Source organism: Leopardus geoffroyi, chromosome B1, assembly GCF_018350155.1.
Source record: "Leopardus geoffroyi isolate Oge1 chromosome B1, O.geoffroyi_Oge1_pat1.0, whole genome shotgun sequence".
Lineage (NCBI taxonomy): Eukaryota > Metazoa > Chordata > Mammalia > Carnivora > Felidae > Leopardus > Leopardus geoffroyi.
In genome coordinates, this window is record NC_059327.1 from 194,294,532 (window position 1) to 194,315,033 (window position 20,502).

The 20,502-nt window shown below is 40.8% G+C and overlaps 1 protein-coding gene across 4 annotated transcripts in view; it reads right to left on the reverse strand.

The window, feature by feature from the left end:
• C1QTNF7 (C1q and TNF related 7) overlaps positions 1-20,502 on the reverse strand; it is a 107,316-nt gene that overhangs the window by 8,741 nt on the left and 78,073 nt on the right. Inside the window, exon 1 of one of the 4 annotated variants that reach the window (XM_045474513.1) lies at positions 6,070-6,838. The exons of the other annotated variants lie outside the window; for them this stretch is intronic. The gene's annotated coding sequence lies outside the window, so the exon portion shown is untranslated. Of the gene's footprint in view, positions 1-6,069; positions 6,839-20,502 lie in introns of those variants that run through there. 4 annotated transcript variants of the gene reach the window in all.

Below are 20,502 nucleotides of genomic sequence, written 5' to 3' on the forward strand. Positions count from 1 at the left end.
ATCCTTCACCAAATCTCCACGTCACCAGTGTCTCTCCCCACCGTTCTCCCTCCCCCACATCCAGGAGAACATTTTTGCTGTGCACTGTCTGCTTATAATAGATCACAAATTCAACATTACTGATTCCATTGCTCAACTGGGATGAAGGTACTTTCTGAAAAGCCCGGTGGATCTGATAAAGATACCTTTTCAAAGGTGTCCCAGATGATAGAAAATGAAAGAACATTCTATCCATACCCCTGCCACAGTTAAAACAAAACTGTGATGATGAAATTGCTAGCTTTTTTTGTGTAAAAAATGGATGAGAGGAGGCTTTGAGAAAGAATTTGAAAGAATAGAACATGTTCATAGGAGATACTCATAAAAGTTTAAATGTTTAAAGAGACGTGGGATGGCATCCTATAGCTGAGACCAGGACTTGGTTCTAAGATGAACTTGAAATTACTTGGAGAGAAGGCACTGTGGGCAGTGGCTTCTCAGACATTATGATGGAGAAGCTGAAAACACAAACACGCCAATAGTCAGGGATCAGTCTACAAAGAAGCTTGGGGTAAGGGTCCAGGTTATGGTGAATATAAGAAGCATAAATTCTAAACATGTGCTTGGAAGAAAGGATATTAATATTTCCAATAGCCAGGCAAAAAGGTGCTCAAAGGAGGTAAAAACTTAATACAATTGGAACAGATGCATTCATTGAACAAATGGTTTGCCTTTCATTGACAAATGCATTAGAATATTGTCTGTATGGTAGTCTAAATGCTGGAAGTATCCCCAATTAGAATTTTTGAAAGGCTCTCAAAATGATTATCTATTAAGAGTCCTCATCAGAATTGAGGAACAATGTGTTGTGCTGCCTGACACATAATGACAGAGTGGTGGTAACTGGCCACTTGAGTCTTGGGACTCAGTTTATTAGGATGACAAAGGGGTGTGGGTTATAATAGAAAACTACTGTGGCATCACCCTGCCATGTTTCCTCACTTTACTTAAAAGCCAAAAGTCTCATGGTACATGGTTCAAGGGTCTACTGGATTGGGCACCCACCCTCCTTACTTCCCTAACTTCATCCTCCGCTACTCGCTCTCCCTCTCTCCAGCTCCAGTCTCTCAGGATGCCTTGGTGTCTCCCAAAGACACCAGGAATGTTCTGCCTTAGGGCCTTCATGCTGTCTCTTCCCTCTGTCTTCTCTTCCCCAAGTTGTCTACATGTCTCACTCACTCACCTCCCTCTTTGAGTCTTTGCTCAAATGCCAACATCTCCCTGAAGCCAATTCTTACACTGTATTTAACATTGCCATCTGCCATCTCATACCTCCACCCCCCTCATTCTGCTCTATTGTTTTCTATTCTTTGTACCCACCATCTTCTAACTCACTAGATTATTATTACCTTTATTATGATTTAAAAATATGGTATATCTCCATCTGATGGAATGTAAGGGATGAGGGCATACAGCAGGGATCTTTGTCTTAGTCATTGATTTCTACAACCATCTAGAACAGTGTTTGGCATAAAAAACTCACGCTGTGGACAGAGAAGTTCTTTTTTTTTTTTTTTTTTTGGCGGGGTGAGGTATGTGTTTTATGAAAAACTAAATGAAAAACATGGGAGAATGGAATATGAGAATATTGTAAGGGAAAGAGAAAAAAGAACTTAAATATTCAAGGGGTCTGTGGGTCCCTCTCACAGTGTTTAAAAATACAAACAAAAGACTTCAGTTGTTTCAATTTTGCATAGTCTAAGTATTTAGAAATATTTTAAATAATTACTTTTTTTTTGGTACAGATAGAACATGCACATTTATAAAATTAAAAAAGGGTATGCAATGAGAAGTAAATCGCTCCCTTCCTCCCAGTCTTCCAGACATACAGTCCTCCTCTCTAGAGGCAATCATTGTTGCCAGTTTCTTGTGTGTCTTCTTCTCCACTTTGGCAAAAAATATGCAACTTCCTGTATCTTGCTTTTTCAGGTAGCTAAGAGATTTTCTGTTATCAGTAGGTAGAGTTGCCTCATCCTTTTTTTAGTGACTATAGAATATCCACTATATGGTTGTGTTACATTTAACCAGTCTCCTACTGATGGATATTTGGGATATTTTCATTGTTGTGTAAGCAACAGTAAAATAAGTCACTGTGTGTGTGTGTGTGTGTGTGTGTGTGTACATAGTTTATGATATGAGCAGAAAATAGCTTCCCCCAGTTTGCCTTTGTATTTTGTTCATGAATTTAAAAAAAATTTTTATTATAAAAACATTTTTGAAGTTCAATTTATTCCATTTAAAAGGCCTTCCTCACTCCACGATATTAAAAAAAAAATTCTCCCACTTTCAGTTTCTTTGTTGTTTCATTTGTTCACATTTAATCTTTGACCCATTAGAATGTTTCTGATAAAAAGTGTGAGGTAGGGATCCAGCTGTATATTTTCAGCACCTTATATTGAATAATCTATCCTTTGCCCACTGTCCCACTGGGTTGCAGTGGATTTGATTATTTTGGCTGGGACTGCACTATGCGGGTCATGGTTTTATAAACATTATAATATGTTTTAACAGATTTATTGAGATTTAATTTACACACCATAAATTGGACCAATTTAAAGTATACAACTCAATGTATACTATACTCCAATTTTAGATCATTTTCAAAACTACAAAAAGAAACCTCATACACATTTGCAGTCATGCCTCATACAAAGTATTTTGAAGAATTACACTGAATATGCAAATTTATGTAGAATATGTGCTAAAATGTATTTTTTCCCACATCACGCTCCTTTGGAGTGAGAAAATCAAAGCTCTGGAAATATTGTTAATCTTGTGCAGATCTGTCTTGGGATGCTAATGTATCCTATTTTTCTGTAGGGATTATAAAGTAACAGGTTTTCAGTTTTTGAAACTTTTATTTACTTTACGGTACTATAGATTTCACACTCTTTATGTCAAAAATGTGTTTTGAATGTGTAAGGCAGGAATGTAGCATGTAGTGTGTTCTAAGATTTTTAGTGATACAACCCTTTGTTCTTGCTAAACTCATCATGAAAGTACTTGGAGAAATACTGAATAAATCACTGCAAAAATTGAACTTTTAGAAAATGTGTCCACTGGTTGAGATCTCTTCGTAAATAGCATGTTTTTACTTATTAAAAAAACCCGTGTATATACAGTCAACTAATATTTGAGAAGGAAGCCAAGAATACTTTCTGGGGAAAGAATAGTCTCTTCAATAAAATGGTGTTGGGCAGCTGTGTATTTGTATGCAGAAGAATGAAATTGGATCACTAGTTTATACCACTTGAAAAATCAACTAAAAATGGATTAAAGACTTAAATATAAGACTTGAAACTGGAAAACCTCTAGAAAAGAACACAGAGTAAAAGATCCTTGGCAGTGGTCTCCCACCCCTGCGTATATATCCAAAAGAAAAGAAAATAGGATATCAAAGAGCTATCTATATTCCCACGTTCATTGCAGCATTATTCACAATAATCCAGACATGGAAGCAACCTAAATAACCACTAGCAAATGAATGATAAAGAAAATGTGGTATATATACAATGAAATATTATTCAGCCATAAAGAGAAGGAAATCCTGTCACTTGTGACATCACGGATGAACTTTGAAAGCAATGTACTAGGTGAAAGAAGTCAGAGAAAGACAAACACCGTACGATCTAACTTATATGTGGAATCTAAAACACTGAACTCATAGAAACAGAGAGTGGAATGGTGGTTGCCCAGGGCTGGAGGGTGGGGAAAATGGGGAGATGGTGGTCAAAATATACAAACTTTCAGTTACAAGCTGAATAAGTTTTGGGGATCTAATGTGCAGCATGGTGTCTGTAGTTAATAATACTCTCTTGCATGCTTGAAAGTCGCTAAGAGAAGAGATGTTACTGCATGTTCTTAGTGCACACGAAAAATGATAATCATGTGTGGTGATGGATGTGTTAACTAACTTATTGCCATAATCATTTCACAATACATATATGTATCAAACTTTTACATTGCATACCTTAAACTTACACAATGTTATATGTCCATTATATCTCAGTAAACCTGGAAAAAACATACTTGGTAGAATGTAAAATGGCGCAACAGCTGTGCAAAACGGTAAGTTAATTCCTCAAAAAATTAACCTAGAATTATCATATGATCCAGCAATTCCACTTCTGGGTATATACGTAAAGGCACTGAAAGCAGAGACTCAGATATTTGCACACCCATTCTCATCATAGCATTATTCATAACAGCAAAAAGGTGAATTAGCGGATGAATGGATAAACACAATATAGTACCTACATACAATGGAATCTTATTCGACCATTAAAAGGGAATTTTGACCCATTCTACAACATGGAGGAATCTTGAAAACTTTATGTTAAGTGAAATAAGCCAGTCACAAAAGGACAAACATTGCATGATTTTACCTACATGACGTATCTGGAATAGTCAAAATTGTAGACATGGAAGGTCAAATGGTGCTTGCCAGCAGCTGGAGAGTGGGGTGGGGGTTTATATTTAATGAGTTCAAAGTCTCAAAAAGTTCTGGAGATAGATGATGGTGTGATGGTTGTACAACAATGTAAGTATCCTTGCTGCCACAGAGCTGTATACTTAAAAATTGTAAGTTTTATGTTATGTATATTTTACCATAACAGAAAAAACACTAAGTGAAAAAAAAAAGCTCAGATGAGTTGGAATGCAGGGAACATACTAGCATTTTTATTACTGTGCTTTATTTATTTATTTATTTATTTTTTATTTATTTATGTTTTTTTTTTTTTTATTTTGAGAGAGAGAGAGAGAGAAAGACAGAGAGCATGAAGAGGAGAGGGGCAGAGAGAAAGGAGAGAGAGAATCCCAAGCAGGTTCCATGCCATTAGTGCAAAGCCTGATGTGGGGCTTGAGCTCATGAACTGTGAGATCATGACTCGAGCCAAAATCAAGAGTCAGACACTTGACCAACCGAGCCACCCAGGCCCCCTGTGCTGGGTGTTTTAAAACAGCATTTACTTCATCCCTAAACCACTCGTATGCAGTAGGTGATATTATCTCGATTTTACAAACAAGATAATTGAGACTCTGAGGACCCAAGTCCACACAGCCATAAAAATGGCACAGGCAGGATTTGAACTGAGCTCTTCCTGTCTCCAAACACTCGAGTTTTCCCCCATATCATGGGAGGGAAACTGTCACATCACTTCATGACAAAGGGCTGACTCGATTACTAGTTTGACTTGAGAATGTATTTTGCCTGGAAATCATTAGGGAAAAGATAGGTAACCAGGCGTGGCCAAAACGTGACATATCCTTGGCCCCCAGAGGAAGACATTTCGCAATAGTAGGTTCTTTCCTTCCCTAGCTGCCCTAGGAGTGACCCTAGGAGTGAGCAAGACAGGGTAGAGAACTTAGGTGTTCATATACCAGAAGCTTCTGTTATGTTGGTTCCTCATCTCTGTCTTTGGGGCTCCAGTTTTCCTCCTCAGAAGTGCCTCTCCTGTTAGCCATGGAAAACCTTCCCTTATCCTGTCACTATGCGGCGTGCAGCACCTCACAACTACGCTGTGTTAGGACTGTCTATCTCCTTGCTTTTCTCCACCGAAATATAAACTCTGTATCGCTAACATTTAGGACCAAGACTGGAGAGGCTCAGTGAAGGCTGAATGAAGAAAGCATGTATTCCTCAACATTTAGTTATATCAACAGCTCATGACTGATAAAGCTTCGACTGCTTTATGTAAAGTGGTATGATGGCATAAGAGTAAAATATTCTGAGAGCTGGCAAAGATTTTGTAGCCTACAGAGCAATGTTAAGTCCGTATCATCTTTCCAAAGGAACCCCTTGTGGTCGATTGGACAGGGAACTGATGTCTCAAGAAGTCAGGTAACTTGTCTATGGCCACAAAACTACTGTCAGACCAGAGATTTGAACTCAGGTCTTCAGTTTCATGGATTTTTCTTACAGAGCTGTCTGTTTAATAAACTCCAAAGCTACCATCGTGAAATGGGCCACTGCATCTACATTTGCCAAAGTTCTAAAAAAAAAAAAAAAAAAAAAAGGAAACACCATACCTTTCTCTGGGTTGGTGGCTTGCTCCAGGATTCTAAATCCACAAGAGACTGAGGATCTTTCATGAGAGCTTCAGCGAAAAACTTGCTTTGGTACCAGACAGAAAAAGAGATCCAAGTTCTCAGAGGTTTCCAAATAGTTGTGCTAAAAATAATTTTCTCCTTTAGTCCCAAAAAGCCAGAGGTCCTGGAAGTCATTCATGGGGTGAGGCTCAATCAGGGGCTGGTCAAAATTATGGTTTTGTTTGAGATAAACCTGAAGCTCCTGCTTTCTTTGACTGGTGAGTTTAGAGGTGTCTCCACCTCTGTATGTCGTGGCCTCTTTTGCAGAGTTGTTTACTTAAGTTTTTCCCTCTTAATTTGTTTTCCACTGAGTGGAAGTTTCAGGAAAAAAATTACTCACTGACTGGAAATTAGTTGTTAACTTAGAGAAGAGAGTCATTTCCTAGTTGAGAATTTTCAAGGTAGAATCTTCAAATTCTGGAAATTGGGTGGTGTCTCGTGGACTAAACAGGGAGAGGTGGTAAATATTCTTGGTCAACGTGGCAGGAAAAGGGCCCCGCATCCTATGTGCTCCGAAATGGAAGAGGGTTATGAGCACTGCACTGATCTTTTCTCTGTTTTCTGCTGAATGGATAAATGATTGGGCATTTTTAGAAGACTGATATGTCTTTGTTACTATAGAGAATTGATCATAACAACTCAAAAAGCAGAATGGTTCTCCAAAGCCTGTGACTGCTCATCTTTGGTGTAATCAGTTTCTTTGTTTCCTTCTGATACATACTTCTTACATCTCCTTAGCAACAGCAATATATAATTCATGACGTCATTTATGGAAATTCAGTGTCGGAAAAATCTTGTTTTTATCCTGCTTTCCCCACCATTCCTCTCAAGCCGTTGAGAACGCTAATTGGAAGAAGTATTTTCAAAGTTATCAAAGTGAACACTGATGCTAAGTTTGACCAAGAAGATGGATGGGATCCCCACCTTGATGATCTTCATTTTACCCTAGCTGTCCACCCTCCCATCTGGAGGAAAATGGTCTTTTGGATTTGTTGGCTGTCCAAAATATGAATGCTATCATAGGGTAGTAAAAACCATGCCTTGGGCACAGAAGTGAGACAGTTATTTTCTGCCTAATTAGAGCAGGGTTTTTAAAAATTGGTCAATTTTGCATACAGCATTGTGTAAGTTTAAGGTGTATGGTGTTCTTTGGTATACTTAAATATTGTAATATGGTTGTTATCAAATTATATAATTATAGTACAATAATATTATCTATATTCATCAAATTGTGCCTTAGAGCTCTAAGGTTTATTAACCACTCGTTACAAGTTAGTACCCTTAACACCATCAGATTTTATCCCCTTCCTTCCCTGATTACCGTCATTTTATCGAGTATGGTCTTAATCAGATGGAGTCCCTAGGTTTGTCTTCTCCTCCTCAAAATAAAATGGCATCCTTCATTATTTCTAAGCTTTCTCACAGTTCTTAATATCCCCTAACAATGTGTTGTGGCTGATGAGATGGAATTTGTAAAAAATGCCACTTCTATACATATGGGTAGAGATACAAGTATAGTTAAGGAGACAGTTACTGAGAGAAGTCACTCAAGTGACTCTTCTAGTGCTGTGCATACAAGGAGGTACTTGATAGTAGCTCAATGAAGGCTTTTTCCTCTTAGGAATTTTTGGCTGGAGAGGTGTTGAGATTATTTGCTTAAAGCATCCATGGTCTTCTAGAAGGAAGGAACCAAGGGTCCAATTCCTCTCCATGATGCAACTTCAGGGAAGTTAGTCATGGTCTACAGGGTTGGCCTGGTCCAAATCCTGTCATCCAGAAAGGACACCCCAAGAAAGGACACGGTGGATTACAGAATGGAATCGACCAGGAGGTAAGTGGGAATCTGGGCCAAAAGGTCTAAAGGATTTTGGGGTGGCAGCTTTGGTACAGTGTATGAATGAGGCTGCGAATTGGTCTGCTTTCAGTCATTCTGTCAGAGCAGATATCATTTGGGGGATAGTGGTTAAACACATAGTGGTGAATTAAAAGGATCATTACACTGAAACTTAGGAAGGGGGTACTATTGGGGTCAGCAACAGTATCTCCCACAAATGGACAAGCATCTGCTGGAATGTGTGTGACTAGTGTTCAACAATGTCACAAATTGGTGACAGCTAAATCAACGGTGGGGGGATGGGGCGGACAATTAAAGGTTTTGTTTTGTACATCTTCCTTGGAAGTAGGTTGGAAGTTGGGATGACCACTTTTGAAGCAAGCAAGCCCCTAGAATTCTGAGGTTGCTCATGGAGGCGAGTATTTAGGTCTTGAGTAGTACATGTGCGAATAAAAGTAAATGGGATCCTAGCAATTCATTGAAATAAAACCGTATGACCATATTGAAAAACCGCATGACCGTATTGAACTTGAACAGGCAAAGCAGGTCCCTGGGGCTAAATGCTTCCATTAGCTCAGTACCAATATAATGTCACACCATAACACTTTTATGTGTAAGATGGCCTTGACTATCTGACTTGAAGGAATCTCCCCACTTCTGACACTGAAGTGTTGTAAGAGGCTGAACTAGAATATCCGTCCTTACAAGCTTAATTTCAGGTGTTTTAGCTGTTTGATGTGTTAATTTATTTATATAAAGTAATGACTTCTTAAAGGGCTTTTCTCACTCATTCTATGAAATAGCACAATCTCTATTAAAGAACTTAGAAGTGGTTTGTTGACTTCCAAAACAGACAGATGTATTTTTGTGTTACTGCCTTCTCTTGGCCAAGTGTTGATACAATTTACGGGCATTTATATTCTCTTTCCTGTGTCATTTGCAACTTCCTTAATTTCTCTTTAATATTTGATGATAAAGTTTCTTGTATTATTGAGGTATCATGCATTTTTCTGTTTTGCAATATTAGATTTTTAAAATTATTTTTCATCTCAGATAACTCCTTATTAACTGTATCTTCTCGGACATCTTTCCAGAGAGAACTAGCCTTTGAAATTTTCTCCTAGAGCATTCAGAGCTCTGATGGGGCTACAGCTTGTCAGTGACTATTTCACTCAGATTTTCTGATGCTTATTTTAGAGACAATGGTGAAAGTGATGGGTAAAATAATATGCTGAAGCTTATTTCATTAGCTTAGAGTAAAAAAATCATATTCAGTTTTTTCCTGTCAGTCATTCCAAGGCCAAGGTCTTCCTCTGCCTTGCCTATGCAGAGAAGTTTTTCCTCTCAGCTTGTGCTTTTGTTTTCCTGTATCCTTGACTCACTTTTCAACTGAAGTCTGTTCAATCTAGACCAATCCAATCAATATCCACAGAGCATCTAACAATGTGTTGGTTCAGATCTCAAAGAAAGGGTTCAAGTTTGTAGTTTTGCCAATTTCCTCGGTGTATAAACACTCCCACGGTGAGGGTGCCTATATTTTTCTGAATTAGCATTTTCATATTCTTTGGTTAGATACCCAGTGGTGGAATGATGGGATCATGTGGTATTTTTAATTTTTTTAAGAACCTCCATACTGTTTTCCACAGTGGCTTAACCAATTCACATTTTTACCAACAATGAACGAGCGTTCCTTTTTCTCCAAATCCTTGCCAACACTTGTTACTTCCTGTCTTTTTGATGTTAGCCATTCTGACAGGTACAAGGTGGTATCTCATTATGGTTTTGATTTGCATTTCCTTGATGATTAGTGATTTAAAACAACAACAACAACAACAACAACAACAACAACAACAAAACAACAAACTTCCCATCACAGCCTATTTCAAGCCACCAACCTGACCTTGACTAAATGCAACGTTGGGAAGATATTTGCAGAACTGGCTATTTTGTTAGGTACTAGAATTATTTAAAAAAAGTTCTAGCTGATATATAACGAGCACTTACAGACTAAGACATTACATCAATACTTCTTTTAATCTTCATGATAACCTCTTGAGGTGAATAATTTAATCCTCCTCCTTTTATAGATGAAGAATGTAGGCAGTCTAATCCACAGTTGGCTCACCCAACCACATTACACCATATACCTCCCTGGGTATTGCTAACTTTAGGTCAGGTTTCTGCATCCAAAGAGCTTTCAATCAGGTGGAATGACCATTTGACTCCTCCTCCCCAAAGCACTAGATTCTGTCCAGAATCTAATCTCTTTCTAGTCACAGTGCCTTGCTTATTTCATCTTCTCTGGCTTACAAGTTCCTGATAACCATGTCTTCCCCATGCCTCTTTCTTCACCTGCTCACATTTTTCATCCTTATGCATTGCTTTGTCCAGAAAGTCTCCTTGATGCTCCAGAAAGTTTCCCTGATTCTCCCCATCAGGTACAGCCTCTCCTTCCCGGGAGCTCTCCTGGCACATTATTTAGATCTCTCTTATGCATCTTAGCTCATGGATTCTCAATGAGATCTATTGAATCAGCATACCAGCAGATCAGATCTAAGCATTTATATTCTTCAACAGCTCCATGAGTAATTCTGATGGATAGCCAGGTTTTGGGAATCTTTGCCTGATCTTCTATTGTTCAAATGATGCTCTGTCTGTTAGTCCTTCTAAACCAGAGTGTTTTAATGATACAAATCTGGTCTTCTTCTTTCATATTGTTTTTCTATTCATTACCTCATCACATATTTATTTAAAAAAATTTTTTAAAAATATTTATTTTTGAGAGGCAGAAAGAGAGACAGAGCACGAGTGGGGGAGGGGCAGAGAGAGAGGGAGGCACAGAATCCGAAGCAGGCTCCTGGGTCTGAGCTGTCAGCACAGAGCCCAACACAGAGCTCAAACTCACAAACAGTGAGATCATGACCTGAGCTGAGGCCGGACGCTCAACCAACTGAGCCACCCAGGTGCCCCTGATTACCTCATCACATATTTATTGAGCTGTTACTATATGCTAGACATTGAATGCTTGGTCTTGGTATTCAAGGGAGAGTAAACACAGAGCCCTTATAGAGGAAAAGTCTACTGGAAAAGACAGACATTCATCAAATACTCACAGAACTATGTTTAACAGGATGACTTATCATCTTGGAGTTTCAGATGAGGACCCAAAGTAGGGAATAAATGGGCAATCGGTTCCCACACATCCACTTAAGACTTGCCAAAAATAGCTGGACCAGCATCCACTTTCAGTGCACTTAAGAGAAAACCAGAAGTTCAAAAATGATTAATGGTTGAAGACAGCCTTCAAGGTAGGGAGATAATAGCTGATAAGGAAGTGCTGAGGAGCTCTCCCCTCCTTTCCGATAAGGGAGGTAAGAGAAGAGTGACACCAACTTTCCAACCAAGTGGCGAGGATCCCAAAGGATCACTGATAATGGGAAAGGTGCCTGCAAGAAAGAAGCTATTTATTCTCCAGTTGGATGTTTAGCTAAACTGTGAAACTGAAAGCTTTGCAGCTTTCGTGGGATCAGAGACATGTGATAAACAAGTTGTGGGGGAGCTTGGCCCACCCCTGGAGCTTGATGTCTTATGTGATCATAGAAACCAGAGAATTCTAGTTCTGTAAAGGCAGAAGGCCATCAGAGAAGAGGCCAGTAGAGGGGTAGCCATTGGAGAGGCAAAGAGCTTCTCCTTGCCTTCTCAAGAGGCAGATGGTGCTGAGGATGCAGGTGGGGTTGGCCATTAGATGGGACCTTAAGCCAGGATAGAGTCCTTCTAGGGTGAGGAAGCCAGTAAGAAGCCAGCAGCTACATACAGAACCTGAGGCTGGCGCAGGGCAATGCAAAATACCAACCAAGGAGTGATTCGTCCATTCAGGGAACGCTATACTATGGAGGTCTTTCAGAAAGCTTCTACCGGCCCTGGGAATATGTTCAACTAGAGAGAGCTGGCATTTGAAGACTTGGGGCACAGCCATGTGTGCCAGGAGAGAACCATGCAAATAGCACGTATTGAGTAAAAATACTTTGTTTTTTTTTTTCAAATATGAAATGTATTGTCAAATTGGTTTCTACACAACACCCAGTGCTCATCCCAAAAGGTGCCCTCCTCAATACCCATCACCCACCCTCCCCTCCCTCCCACCCCCCATCGACCCTCAGTTTGTTCTCAGTTTTTAAGAGTCTCTTATGCTTTGGCTCTCTCCCTCTCTAACCTCTTTTTTTTTTTTCTTCCGCTCCCCCATGGACTTCTGTTAAGTTTCTCAGGATCCACATAAGAGTGAAAACATATGGTATCTGTCTTTCTCTGTATGACTTATTTCACTTAGCACAACACTCTCCAGTTCCATCCATGTTGCTACAAAAGGCCATACTTCATTCTTTCTCATTGCCAAGTAGTATTCTATTGTGAATATAAACCACAATTTCTTTATCCATTCATCAGCTGATGGACATTTAGGCTCTTTCCATAGTTTGGCTATTGTTGAAAGTGCTGCTATAAACATTGGAGTACAAGTGCCCCTATGCATCAGCACTTCTGTATCCCTCGGGTAAATTCCTAGCAGTGCTATTGCTGGGTCATGGGGGAGATCTATTTTTAATTTTTTGAGGAACCTCCACACTGTTTTCCAGAACGGCTGCACCAGTTTGCATTCCCACCAACAGTGCAACAGCGTTCCCGTTTCTCCACATCCCTGCCAGAATCTATAGTTTCCTATTTGTTCATTTTAGGCAGACTGACTGGCATGAGGTGATATCTCAAAATACTTTGATCATGTTTTTCTAATTCTCTTACCCTGTGGTCTGACTCTAGGCATGTGTGAAGCAGAAGTAGGGGTAGGAGATGGAGGAAAAGCGGAAAACCCGTAGTATATCCTGAACTGAAGGCACAGAAAGGGAACAAACTGCGTTTTGGATGTGAGATGAAAGTTATTCTTTAGATTGGTCTTTTTAATATCTGAAAATGAGTCACAATTAAATAATGAAACTGGGTCATGTAACTGAAAGTGACCGGAAAGTTAATGAATTTGCCTGTAGTGACATGAAAGCACAGGGAAGATCCAAACACATTTGATTGGAAGAAGTGATGGGAGAAGTATGAAGTTGTTTTGGAATTATATCATATTAAGGACAGATGAGGTAATTTGATAAGTTCAGTAAACTCTGGAAACCATTCTGAAGGAAAGGTGAAGGGTGTTACAGGTGTGTGTAGCAGGAGACATAGCCGAGAGTATGGATCAGGGAGGGCATCTGACCTGAAATATGAAGCAGGAGCAGACAATAGCCAGGAAGAGAGGTGAGAAAACACTTCCGTGTGCAGGGATTGCCATGTGCAAAGGTCCTGGGGTAGAAGAAGGCCATTGAGAAAGAACAAAGGAGAGCATGAGCCTGGAAGGGGGATGGCTCTGCTGCCCATGGAAGGTTCTGGGCTTTGTCCTAGGGAGTGGTAGGAACCCTTGAAGGACTATGGGCAAGGTTTTATGGGTCAGGCTGTCAACTTTCCTTTAGCCCTGATAGGTTACAACAATGAGGATGGTATATATTAAGGAGATGCCTATTGGCACTTTCTGGGCTTTTCAAGGTGAGTTCAACAAGCCATAAAGACTCAGTGTAGTTTCTTTCTTTCTTTTCTTTTTTTAAAGCTTATTTATTTATTTATTTATTTATTGAGAGAGAGAAAGAGAGAGAGAGAGAGAGAGACAGAGAGAGAGAGAGAGAGAATCCCAAGCAGGCTCCACATTGTCAGTGCAGAGCCTGATGCAGGGCTTGAACTCACAAACTGTAAGATCATGGCCTGAGCCGAAATCAAGTCAGGTGCTCAACCGACTGAGCCACCCAGCTGCCAGTTCAGTGTGATTTATGAACTCAGTCTGCTTTCACTGTAGGGAAAGAAGTGTGCTCTTGTGAGAAAAGTAGTTTGCATGTTTAAAAATAAGGCAGTTCACTCACTCATTGAACGAACAAATGTTATTGACTCCTTCTGTGTGCCAGGTGGTGTCCCTGGCCCCGGGGGGATAGGAGTTGAAAGAGGAAGACAGGATCCTGATGTGCACGGAGCTCACATTCCAGCAAGAATTTCATGCCATCAGGGAAGGAAGAACCCCCAGAGGGCAACAGCCTGATTTTCCCATTTTATAGACCAGAAAACAGATGCAGGGAGAAGTGACTGCCCAAAGGTCACAATAACACACGATGTTAGAACTTGCATTCCTGTATCACTTCCAGGAGTCACTCCTCACACAGCATGGCCTGTCATCAAGCCCTCATTCCTGACTTCACATGGAGGAGACACTGCAAAACTCTTTATATATATAAATATCCGTCATCGTGGATAAATTGAGAATTAACAAACAGTACTATCCCAGGCCATAATACTTGATCCCCCCCTTATGTTCAAAATATCACTTCTTGTATTGTAAATCATAAGAAAATGTTTAAAAATTGCAGAAAATTTCATATACAATGAGGTCCCCTGCACCCAGCATCCCGCAGCAAGTTACGCAAGGGGAATAATATTGTGTCCCCGGTGCCCCGTTCACTTAAGGTCCCTTCCCCCTCTCCCCCATTCCCTGCATTTTGTGTGTTGTGAAGCAAACTCCACCCATTATATTTATTCCATAACTAGTTCAGAAAACCTAGCAATTTTTATCATCTTGGATAATAAGTGACAGAGCGATTGACACCCTGCAGCTCCATCGTCCCTTGAGGCCTCTTTAAGCAAAAAATGAGCATACTTTAGATAAGTCAAAAATGTCTGGAAAGCACTTTACTCACAGACTGCCATATTGTGCCGTGAAGTTCTGAAATATAATTTTATGGGGCTGTCAAGCTTCTTCAGCGAAGTTTTCAAAGTGCACGGGAAGCTCTCCCATGACTTGTTGCAAAAATTCCAAGCAGAGGCGGGTTCATGGAAGGCCTGACCCTATGATGGTTGGGGGGGGGGGACCCTGGGATGGAAGACCACACACAGCACATCCAGGATGACTGGTGCTGGTGCTGGGTGCTCCAGTGTTCAGCTGTCACTAACACAACCTGTCAAACCGTCCTGAGATTGTTGAAGAGACACTAGAGAGCTGGTGCTGTTTTTCAAAGGTAATCAAAGAATGTCGGAATGTGAAGGCCAACGGGGTGATGAGTTGCTTTGGAGACTTAAGAGTCAACCCACCGGTGTAGAATGGGGTGCGTCTGCCCTGGAGCAGGTCTCTGCAAGGCTGGGCACAGCGGCTTCCATCCCCACCGTGGGGCAGTCGGACCAGAGGGGCCAGGGGGGAACTTGGGCATGACCTCCAGGTGGACAGCCCATCTCAGTGTGTTTGCTTCACTACCTCTATGCCTCTGGGCTAGGCGGACTTCAATTTGAACACTTTCTTGAGACCTATCAGGCATGTGAGAGACGCTGTATCTTTGTGTGTGTGTATGTGTGTGTGTGTTCTTTTTAAAAACAACATTGAGATATGGTCCACGTATGACATTATATTAGTTTCAGGTGCACAGCGTGGTGATTCAGTAGATGTACATATTGTGAAGTGGTCACACAGTCTAGTTGGCATCCCTTACCACCCTTAGTTACAAATGATTTTTTTCACGTGCTGAGAACTTTTAAGATTTATTCTCTTCGCAACTTTTAGGTCTGCGAGGCAGTGTGCGCTCTAGTCACCATGCTGTACATGACACCCCTGGGACTTATTTATTTTATAACTGAAAGTTTGCACCCCTTGGCCTCCTACACCCATGCCACCCACCCAACCTTACTCCCAGCCTGGGAAACCACCAATCTGATGTTTATAGTAGGAGTTGTTTTTTTTTTTTTGTAATATTTATTTAATTTTGGAAGAGCACAAGTGAGGGAGGGGCAGTGAGAGGGGACAGAAGATCCAAAGCAGGCTCTGCGTGGATAGGCTGACAGCACAGAGTCTGATGTAGGGCTCGAACTCACCAACAGCAAGCTCATGACCTGAGCCGAAGTCCAGCTCCACCAACTGAGCCACCCGGTGCTCACATTAGATTCCACATGTAAGTGAGATCATACGGCACCTGTCTCTCTCCGTCTGACTTATTTCACTTGACATCATGCCCATCCATGTTGTGGCAAAGGGCAGGATTTCCTTCTTTTTTATGGCTGAATAATTTTCCACTGTATATACATACCACATTTTCTCTATCCATTCGTCCATCGATGGACACTTAAGGTTGTTTCTGAGATGCCGCATCTTTGAATGATGAAAAATAAAAAAAATAGTTACCATTCATCAAGCGTTTATTGTGGTGAGGCACTGTCCTAAGCACTTTACATGTACTTCTTGTTTATTCTTTACCACGAGCCAGTGAGGTAGCTGCTTGGACTTCCTCATGGTGGGCAAGGGGACGGAGGTTAGGGGAAGATTGTCTTTGCAGCCGTGGAGATGGCCATGGCTCACTAGCCTTGCTGGTAAGGGGCAGAGCTGGACTCCAAAACCCTCCTGTTCCCCACACCGACAGCCTCCAGTCAGGCAATGCCTGAAGCCTCCCATTTTTTTCTACTAGAAAGCTTTCCTGCCCCTCTGCCTTTCTTTGAATCTCTGCCAAAAAGCAAGTGATGGTGACCGACTCCCTTGCTATAGCAAGTTCAGAGTACATAGTCTTTCCTTGCTCTCATCTGGTTAATCTTCACTTATTTCCACAATGTGGATGCCCATCATCTTTTGCTTTATTTCTCAATTTGTCTGGAGTTCTGGAAGGGAAGAGGGACCCCAGTAAATGTGAAAAGCCAATGCCTCCTTTTAACGGGTTTGCAATCTCCAAGGGGAATTCAGGCTTCTGCACGTGAGTTATGACTGATACAGACTCAGGTATAAGAATACACACCTTATAATGTGCTCATATGGGGCAAGGGCCCTGTCTTACTCATCTTTGTGCTACCCCCATGCAGCCAAGGGCTAGAATGTAGAGGTGCAGCATATACTGACGGGTTAATGACTAATGCCAATTAGATGTCAGAGTATTCAATGCTGATTGGCTTCTGGAGGTAACCACTGACCAGTATGTTTCAACAGCCATGTGAGGAGCTCTCCTGTTCCTTGTCTCTCCCCCGACCTCTTGCAACAGTCTCTGACCTGCTCTCTCTGGCCTTGCAGTTTTGTGCCTTCACGTCCAAGCTCTTGCGTGCTACAAAAGTGAACCCAAACAATGGACATTTGTTAATATTGCTGGCATTAGCCCCACTGCTCTGACTCTTGCAGCTTGGGCTGTGTTCTTTGATGAACTATCTGTCCTCTGTTCTCTGTGTCCACTTTGTTCGCACCTGAAAAGCATCCAAAGGCCCATGTTGGTTGCAGGGAGGCCAGAGGCAACATGGCCATTTACTGATGAAGCCTCTCTATCCTGAGGCCGTTGAGAGTCTCTGTGTGACATTATCTAGGCAGAAAAAGAGTGATGATGGTGGTGATAATAATACAATAGCTCACATTTATTGAAAACCCCTAAACTCGCTTCTTTTGGGGCATCTCAGTTGTATTCCAACTCCCGGGTGTTACTAAATGTCTACCCAGATAAGGAAGACCCTTGTTCTCTGTTTTTCTTCTTGCTGAAAACATTTGGGGCATTCTTGGAGGAAACCAGTGGACATGAGCCAGTCTCAGAGTCCAGAGTGACAATAGACCCAACAGAGACAAAGATTTAGCAGCAGGTGGTAACACTTGCACATACAGACCCTGCCAGCCAAAACAACATTCTCACTGACTCCATCCCAGTGGATGGAAATCCAATGGTGACTCATAGTGTGCTTGGGAAGAAAGCTGAGGAGAGTGGTTTTGGCAAAGAAAAGACAAAATAAATGGAATGTTACCACAGTCTAAATTAGCAGGACTCTCCCCATCTTCTCTCTTCCCACTGACATTTCTTTGTGGCAGCAGGCAGAGTAAGACCACTGGCTTTGAAAGTTAAAGTCTTCTTTGCCCCACCATGTGCCCTTGGGCAATTTGCATAGCCTGTCTAAACCTTACTTTTCTCTTCCATAAATTAAAAATCGAAAACTGCTCAAACCAGGGATGCTTGTTAAGATTAATGAAGTAATGCATCTCATTGATGGGCATTCGTGCTACGCAAGAAATGTTGGTTTCTGTTGATGAAAGGAGAAGCAATTTTAAGTCAGAGACCTTCCTTCTTTTTTTTAAATTTAAAAAAAAATATTTTTAAAATATTCTTTTAAAATATTTAGAATTTACCTTCTTGCTGGTGCTGGGAAATGCATTTCTTTGGTGGAACCCCTTCTGGGCTCTAGATCTGGGTTTTTGGAATAACCTCATGTATGTGGTTAGAAAAACTGCGCAAGGAAATAACTTCTAAGCAATTTCTTAAGACTTGAAAGCTGATGTCAGGTATCTGGAAAAATAGGTGTGAGCTGGGGTAGAGTAAGCTTTCCAAGCAGAGCTAACAGCTTGAGGAAAAGCCTGGCACTGGGACAGCACAGGATACCTTGGAGAAACTAGGAGAAAGTTGGCGGGGAGCAGAAGAGTGTGAAAAGACACCGGTGAGAAATACAGGCAGAGAGGGAGCAGAGGCTGATCACAGGAATGGAAAGGCCATTGTGGATCTAGTGAAGAGTAGGATTGGGAGTGACAGGACCATACATACAGTTTACAAAGGTCTCTTAGGGGCACCTGGGTGCCTAAGTCAGTTAAGTGTCAGACTTCGGCTCAGGTCATGATCTCATAGTTCATCAGTTCAAGCCCTGTGATGGGTTCTGCGCTGCCAGCATGGAGCCTGCTTGGGATTATCTGTCTCCCTCTCTCTGCCCCTCCCTCTCTCTACTACCCCCTCCCCTCCCTCAAAAATAAACATTTAAAGAAGAAAAGGTCTCTTGGACTGCCATGTCAAGAAGGATTGAGGAAAGCAAGAATGAAGGGCTATGGTAGACAGCACCCTTGAGCAAGGAAAGGTAAGAATACCATCCAACCATGGATCATGTTTGTAATAGAACCGGTGACAGGCTTGGTTTTTTCATTTTTTGTTTGGCCGTGTGAGTGCGTGTTTGCGTGTGTGTGTGATTTCCTTCTAATAGGTTTCCTATTCATAATTTGCAAAGTTTTCATCAAAATACATGTATTCTATTTAACCTCAGAATTTATTTTCTATGCTCTGGATGCTGAGTGTAACTGTCATACAGAATTACCCATATTTTATTTTACATATGTGCTCATTAAAGAAAACTTGTAGGGGCTCCTGGGTGGCTCAGTCGGTTAAGTGTCGCAGTTTGGCTCAGGTCACGGTCTCACAGTGAGTTCGGGCCCTGCATCGGGCTCTGTGCTGACAGCTCAGAGCTTGGAGCCTGCTTCGGATTCTGTGTCTCCCTCTGTCTCTCTCTCTACCCCTCCCCCATTTGCACTCTGTCTCTTTCTCTCTCAAAAATAAATAAACAAACAAACAAACAAACAAATAAATAAATAAATAAAATATAAAACCTTAAAAACTTAAAAAAAACTTGTAGAAGAGGAAAAGGTGGAAAAATAAAAGTAACGAAACTACAGTTCTATTTTTCAAATAACCACTGTTACCATTTTAGCTTATTCTTCTGTTATTTTTTGTTCTGTGTGTGTGTGCGCGCATGTGCATAGACCTTTTGTGCAGAGATGTGTAATATTATCTGTCACTGTTGCTGCTTGCTTTTTCTTTCTTTCTTTGTAATTGAAATATATCTGGCACCCAACATTGTGCAAATTTGAGGTGTAAAACACGTTGATTTGATATATGTTTGTATTATAATATGATTGCCATTGTAGCCATAGTTAGCTTTTTAAGAATCTACATATAAGTGATAACATATAGTATTTGTTTTTCTCTGCCTGACTTATCTCACTTACTATAATGTTGTCACAAATGACAGGATTTCCTTCTTTCTCATGGCTGAATAATATTCTATGATATATACCACATCTTTGTCCATTCAACTGGTAATGGGCACTTAGGCGGTTTCCATATCATGGTTATGGTGAATAATATAGCAATAAGTAGTGTAGTGAAGATATCTCTTCTACATCCTGCTTTCTTCTCCTTTGGGTATATACCCAGAAGTGGGCTTGCTAGATCACCAGCTTACTTTTTCTTTAACCTAATATTATATAATAAGCATTTCTCCTCTGTTATTCTTTGGAACCATTAATGGCCAAACAATATTCATCAAGTAGTTGTACCATAATTTATTTAATCTCTTTCCCCTTGTGATTGGACAATTAAGCTATTTCCATTTTTTCCTGTTATAAATGAGATTACATTGAAAACTTTTGTGTATAAGCCTTTACCCCTATTTAGGATTATTTCCTTGGGATAGATTCCCAGAAATGGAATTACTGGGTCAAAAGATTTGGATGTTTTATGTCTCTCTTGGTACATGCTGCCAAACTGCTTTCCAAAAGGTTGTGTGAATTTACACTACCCTATTCCTGTATGAAAACAAAATCTAGGGGAATGTGAACTCCCCAACAGTTAGGCATCCTCAGTCCCTGGAACACAGACAGGGTCACAGAATCTTTGATTTGGAAGTAACTTTAAAGGCCAGCAAAGCTG